We start from the raw sequence: 6,000 nt of genomic DNA on the forward strand, positions 1-6,000 counted from the left end.
CACAACCATTTCTCCCTTTTCATTTAAACTTCCTGCCTACTTCCTTGAAAAAGGAAAGGTGGAATCAAGGATTTTTCATGAGATAAAAAGGAAAGTACTGCATGATAAAAAAAATGCATTTAAGCTATTTTGTTTTCTCACACTAAGTAAATGAAATGTTGGGGCACACTCTGAAGGAGGAATTGTTTTATAGGAAGGTGAAACCTTTTATCTTTAGATAAAGTGTAAAGTTGTATAATTTACAGACACACTGAGAAAGGAAAACAAGCAGTGACCCGGACGTGCCCACCCACTAATCTCATCAGAGCTTTTCTAGTTCCGAGGTTCTTCCATGACTATCGACAGCAGGTCATGTGTTACACTGCATTGTGGGACTCGTAGTTCTATACACAGCATTGTAAAAGAGGAGTGCAGGTCCCAGCACCTTAAGTAAAAGCCTGCACATGTAGAGCTGGAGATGCCTGCGTTGACCTGGGAAAGCTAAGAGCTGCCCTCCTATCGGGGCTCTGAGAAGAAGCACTGATCGTCCCTTTAATTGTACTTCTGAATTTTCCTGCTAGTTAAGTGTGTAAGTGCTATTACTGCTGAAGGATGGGATGTCTTATGAGGGTGTGCTAGGTCTTGGAGAGCTGTAAAGTGTGAAGAGTTGTGAGTGCATTTGAGGTGCAGTCAATTTCTTTCTTCATGCTGTGCCTGAAAATGGTGTGTCCTTGCATGTCTGCTTTAATTTTCCTGTAATAGGAAATGGGATCCCGAGTAGCCTGCTGACCAGTTCTTATTTCTATATTGGGTGGTGGTGGACGAACTGTGCCTGCTCCCTGGTGGTCTAGTGGTTAGGATTCGGCGCTCTCACCGCCGCGGCCCGGGTTCTATTCCCGGTCAGGGAACGCGCAATTCCTTACACTTTTTACTTCTACACTTACATTTCTTATAGGAAACCTTTCATTTTACACTTTTCATGGATTCAAACACATTAGGAAACCTTTCAATTACAAATGCTTCATTAACACTACTTCTTCTTTTATTGACTTTTCTCACAATATCACACAGCTTTCTCACAGCTCTTTTTTTCACTCCAAATAACATCTGAAAGCACTCCATCTTGCTGTGATCAGCTGAGAGCTCCAGAGCTCCAGAGCTCTTGCTTGTCCACATAGTGACTGCAAGATGTCTCCAGGGGGCACATTTCCCTGCTGCACCAGGAATACCCTTTGTAAGTGTCAGCGCAGTGTGTATAAGATTGGGGTTGCCTCCTTTCTTAGAACCTGAATTTCACAGCTTTTCTCAATATTTTTACCAGCCTGGAATTAAACGTACAGACGAGGTAGTTCAAAAAACACAGCCAGGTGGCAGCCCTACTAAGGAGGAAGTCCTGCCCCAGGACAGCACAGACCAAACCTTCTGCCTTCTGGCTGGACTTAAAATGTCCCTTTAGCCCCTGCCCCATAAGGCCTCTGACGGCGGGCACCTGCCTCAGGTGACTTCGGTCAGAAGGCCACTCCTTACTTCAGGCGCCAGCTGTCCCTTCAGGAGCCTCAGGGGAGGATAGCCTTGGCCGCGCCACACGCTGACCTTGACGGCAAGCGCTTGCATGGATGTCACCTAGGGGTCACCAGGGGTCGCAAGGGGCAAGCCAGATGTCGCAGCGGGCCCCTCCCCCATATGGCCTCTGACAACGGGCCCCTACCTCAGTTGGCGCCAGTCAGAACGCCACTCCTTCTTTAACGTGGCAGCTGTCCCTTCAGGAGACCTCAGATAGGATAGCCTGGGCCGAGCCACACACTGACCTTGCTGACCTCGACAGTAGGCGCTTACATGGATGTCATTTAGGGTTCTCCAGGGGTTGCATGGGGCAAGCCAGGAGTTGCAGCGGGTCCCTGCCCCATAAGGCCTCTGACAGTGGGCCCCTGCCTCAGGTAACTTCAGTCAGAAGGCCACTCCTTCATTAAGGGAGCAGCTGTCTCTCCCGGAGTCCTCAAATAGGATAGCCTTGGCCACGTCACACACTGACCTCAACGGCATGACAATTTCATGGCGATGCAAAACTGCCACTCAGGGCCGGGTTTAGGGAGGTGCGAGCAGTGCGGCCGCACCGGGTGCTGACCAGGATTGGAGTTGCTGACCTCGGGGGGCGCTGTGTTTAGCAATAACTTACGAAACTTGCGATTTAAAAGCTCATGCTGGAAAGTTCCTTGTGTGTCCAAACTACAGAAAGCAAATAAAATGCCAAGATACCTCTTGTGATTACCGTTCCTGCTAGGGAGAGAGTTGGTGGTTTTGTCCAGAGGCAGCTTTGACTAGATATAAAATAGCGTAGAGGGTTCATGTGCCTGACGCAAAGAACAGAACCATATCTAATGTGGACAGCTGTCTGGATAGTCAAGCAGCTATCCAGCTCTTTAAAACAAATCTAATCTATGTGAGAGGGGCTATGGATAGATGAGGGGCACATTTGGCGGGTGGCAGTGAGTGAATCCGAGTAGGTGGTGATGGAGTGAAGGGGGTTGGGGGGTGCCAAAAAAGACTGTCTTCCAGCCACCAGGGCTACAGCCGGCCCTGCTGCTAGCAGGCAAAAATCTGAGCTCTCTCTGGCAGGAAGATTAATGAGAAGAGTTGTGTTGCCATTTTGATTGTTGCCTGAAATCTGTAAAGGGAAGGAACTCTGCGGCAGGTTGTACTAAATGTTAAGTTGAGACTAAGCAGAGCGCCCCCGCCCCCCCCCTGAGGTGGGTGCCCCCGTGCATGTGAGCGAGCAGTGCGAGTGCAACAGTTGCAGCATCCTTAAGCCAGCTCTGCCCCCCGTGTGGGTGGGAAGGAAGTGAGAAATGGAAAAACTCAGACGCTTGCCACAGAGAGGGCGGGTTGGACAGAAGAAGGAGCTGCTTAGCACACACAAAAATATCTCTTCCTACTTAGTATAGTGGAGAGTGTCCCTGCCTGGGACCTGGGAGACTATGGTTCAATTCCCCAACTGGGAAACTGCCTCTTCTTTTAAAGGCTTAAACCTACATTTTCAGAGCACCATCAATCAATATTTACTTCAAATACCGTTTACAATCTCACACTCATACTACAGAGTACGCCCATTTTTCTTTCATCCACACACCTCCTCCAAATCGAAACATTTATTCATGCCATCAAGTACCTTTCAAAATCTAGCACCCACAATTTGGACCTAAGACTCTTTTTCACAACCATTTCTCCCTTTTCATTTAAACTTCCTGCCTACTTCCTTGAAAAAGGAAAGGTGGAATCAAGGATTTTTCATGAGATAAAAAGGAAAGTACTGCATGATAAAAAAAATGCATTTAAGCTATTTTGTTTTCTCACACTAAGTAAATGAAATGTTGGGGCACACTCTGAAGGAGGAATTGTTTTATAGGAAGGTGAAACCTTTTATCTTTAGATAAAGTGTAAAGTTGTATAATTTACAGACACACTGAGAAAGGAAAACAAGCAGTGACCCGGACGTGCCCACCCACTAATCTCATCAGAGCTTTTCTAGTTCTGAGGTTCTTCCATGACTATCGAAAGCAGGTCATGTGTTACACTGCATTGTGGGACTCGTAGTTCTATACACAGCATTGTAAAAGAGGAGTGCAGGTCCCAGCACCTTAAGTAAAAGCCTGCACATGTAGAGCTGGAGATGCCTGCGTTGACCTGGGAAAGCTAAGAGCTGCCCTCCTATCGGGGCTCTGAGAAGAAGCACTGATCGTCCCTTTAATTGTACTTCTGAATTTTCCTGCTAGTTAAGTGTGTAAGTGCTATTACTGCTGAAGGATGGGATGTCTTATGAGGGTGTGCTAGGTCTTGGAGAGCTGTAAAGTGTGAAGAGTTGTGAGTGCATTTGAGGTGCAGTCAATTTCTTTCTTCATGCTGTGCCTGAAAATGGTGTGTCCTTGCATGTCTGCTTTAATTTTCCTGTAATAGGAAATGGGATCCCGAGTAGCCTGCTGACCAGTTCTTGTTTCTATATTGGGTGGTGGTGGACGAACTGTGCCTGCTCCCTGGTGGTCTAGTGGTTAGGATTCGGCGCTCTCACCGCCGCGGCCCGGGTTCGATTCCCGGTCAGGGAACGCGCAATTCCTTACACTTTTTACTTCTACACTTACATTTCTTATAGGAAACCTTTCATTTTACACTTTTCATGGATTCAAACACATTAGGAAAGCTTTCAATTACAAATGCTTCATTAACACTACTTCTTCTTTTATTGACTTTTCTCACAATATCACACAGCTTTCTCACAGCTCTTTTTTTCACTCCAAATAACATCTGAAAGCACTCCATCTTGCTGTGATCAGCTGAGAGCTCCAGAGCTCCAGAGCTCTTGCTTGTCCACATAGTGACTTCAAGATGTCTCCAGGGGGCACATTTCCCTGCTGCACCAGGAATACCCTTTGTAAGTGTCAGCGCAGTGTGTATAAGATTGGGGTTGCCTCCTTTCTTAGAACCTGAATTTCACAGCTTTTCTCAATATTTTTACCAGCCTGGAATTAAACGTACAGACGAGGTAGTTCAAAAAACACAGCCAGGTGGCAGCCCTACTAAGGAGGAAGTCCTGCCCCAGGACAGCACAGACCAAACCTTCTGCCTTCTGGCTGGACTTAAAATGTCCCTTTAGCCCCTGCCCCATAAGGCCTCTGACGGCGGGCACCTGCCTCAGGTGACTTCGGTCAGAAGGCCACTCCTTACTTCAGGCGCCAGCTGTCCCTTCAGGAGCCTCAGGGGAGGATAGCCTTGGCCGCGCCACACGCTGACCTTGACGGCAAGCGCTTGCATGGATGTCACCTAGGGGTCACCAGGGGTCGCAAGGGGCAAGCCAGATGTCGCAGCGGGCCCCTCCCCCATATGGCCTCTGACAACGGGCCCCTACCTCAGTTGGCGCCAGTCAGAACGCCACTCCTTCTTTAACGTGGCAGCTGTCCCTTCAGGAGACCTCAGATAGGATAGCCTGGGCCGAGCCACACACTGACCTTGCTGACCTCGACAGTAGGCGCTTACATGGATGTCATTTAGGGTTCTCCAGGGGTTGCATGGGGCAAGCCAGGAGTTGCAGCGGGTCCCTGCCCCATAAGGCCTCTGACAGTGGGCCCCTGCCTCAGGTAACTTCAGTCAGAAGGCCACTCCTTCATTAAGGGAGCAGCTGTCTCTCCCGGAGTCCTCAAATAGGATAGCCTTGGCCACGTCACACACTGACCTCAACGGCATGACAATTTCATGGCGATGCAAAACTGCCACTCAGGGCCGGGTTTAGGGAGGTGCGAGCAGTGCGGCCGCACCGGGTGCTGACCAGGATTGGAGTTGCTGACCTCGGGGGGCGCTGTGTTTAGCAATAACTTACGAAACTTGCGATTTAAAAGCTCATGCTGGAAAGTTCCTTGTGTGTCCAAACTACAGAAAGCAAATAAAATGCCAAGATACCTCTTGTGATTACCGTTCCTGCTAGGGAGAGAGTTGGTGGTTTTGTCCAGAGGCAGCTTTGACTAGATATAAAATAGCGTAGAGGGTTCATGTGCCTGACGCAAAGAACAGAACCATATCTAATGTGGACAGCTGTCTGGATAGTCAAGCAGCTATCCAGCTCTTTAAAACAAATCTAATCTATGTGAGAGGGGCTATGGATAGATGAGGGGCACATTTGGCGGGTGGCAGTGAGTGAATCCGAGTAGGTGGTGATGGAGTGAAGGGGGTTGGGGGGTGCCAAAAAAGACTGTCTTCCAGCCACCAGGGCTACAGCCGGCCCTGCTGCTAGCAGGCAAAAATCTGAGCTCTCTCTGGCAGGAAGATTAATGAGAAGAGTTGTGTTGCCATTTTGATTGTTGCCTGAAATCTGTAAAGGGAAGGAACTCTGCGGCAGGTTGTACTAAATGTTAAGTTGAGACTAAGCAGAGCGCCCCCGCCCCCCCCCTGAGGTGGGTGCCCCCGTGCATGTGAGCGAGCAGTGCGAGTGCAACAGTTGCAGCATCCTTAAGCCAGCTCTGCCCCCCGTGTGGGTGG

At 49.0% G+C, this 6,000-nt stretch overlaps 2 non-coding genes across 2 annotated transcripts; both read left to right on the top strand.

The window, feature by feature from the left end:
- The first annotated feature begins 815 nt into the window (after nt 1-815).
- On the top strand, nt 816-887 carry TRNAE-CUC (transfer RNA glutamic acid (anticodon CUC)). The gene has a single exon. It is a non-coding gene; the product is annotated as a tRNA-Glu (tRNA).
- A 3,117-nt stretch (nt 888-4,004) lies between these two features.
- On the top strand, nt 4,005-4,076 carry TRNAE-CUC (transfer RNA glutamic acid (anticodon CUC)). Its single transcript has one exon. It is a non-coding gene; the product is annotated as a tRNA-Glu (tRNA).
- The last annotated feature ends 1,924 nt before the right edge of the window (nt 4,077-6,000 follow it).

This window comes from Pleurodeles waltl, unplaced genomic scaffold (assembly GCF_031143425.1).
Source record: "Pleurodeles waltl isolate 20211129_DDA unplaced genomic scaffold, aPleWal1.hap1.20221129 scaffold_86, whole genome shotgun sequence".
Lineage (NCBI taxonomy): Eukaryota > Metazoa > Chordata > Amphibia > Caudata > Salamandridae > Pleurodeles > Pleurodeles waltl.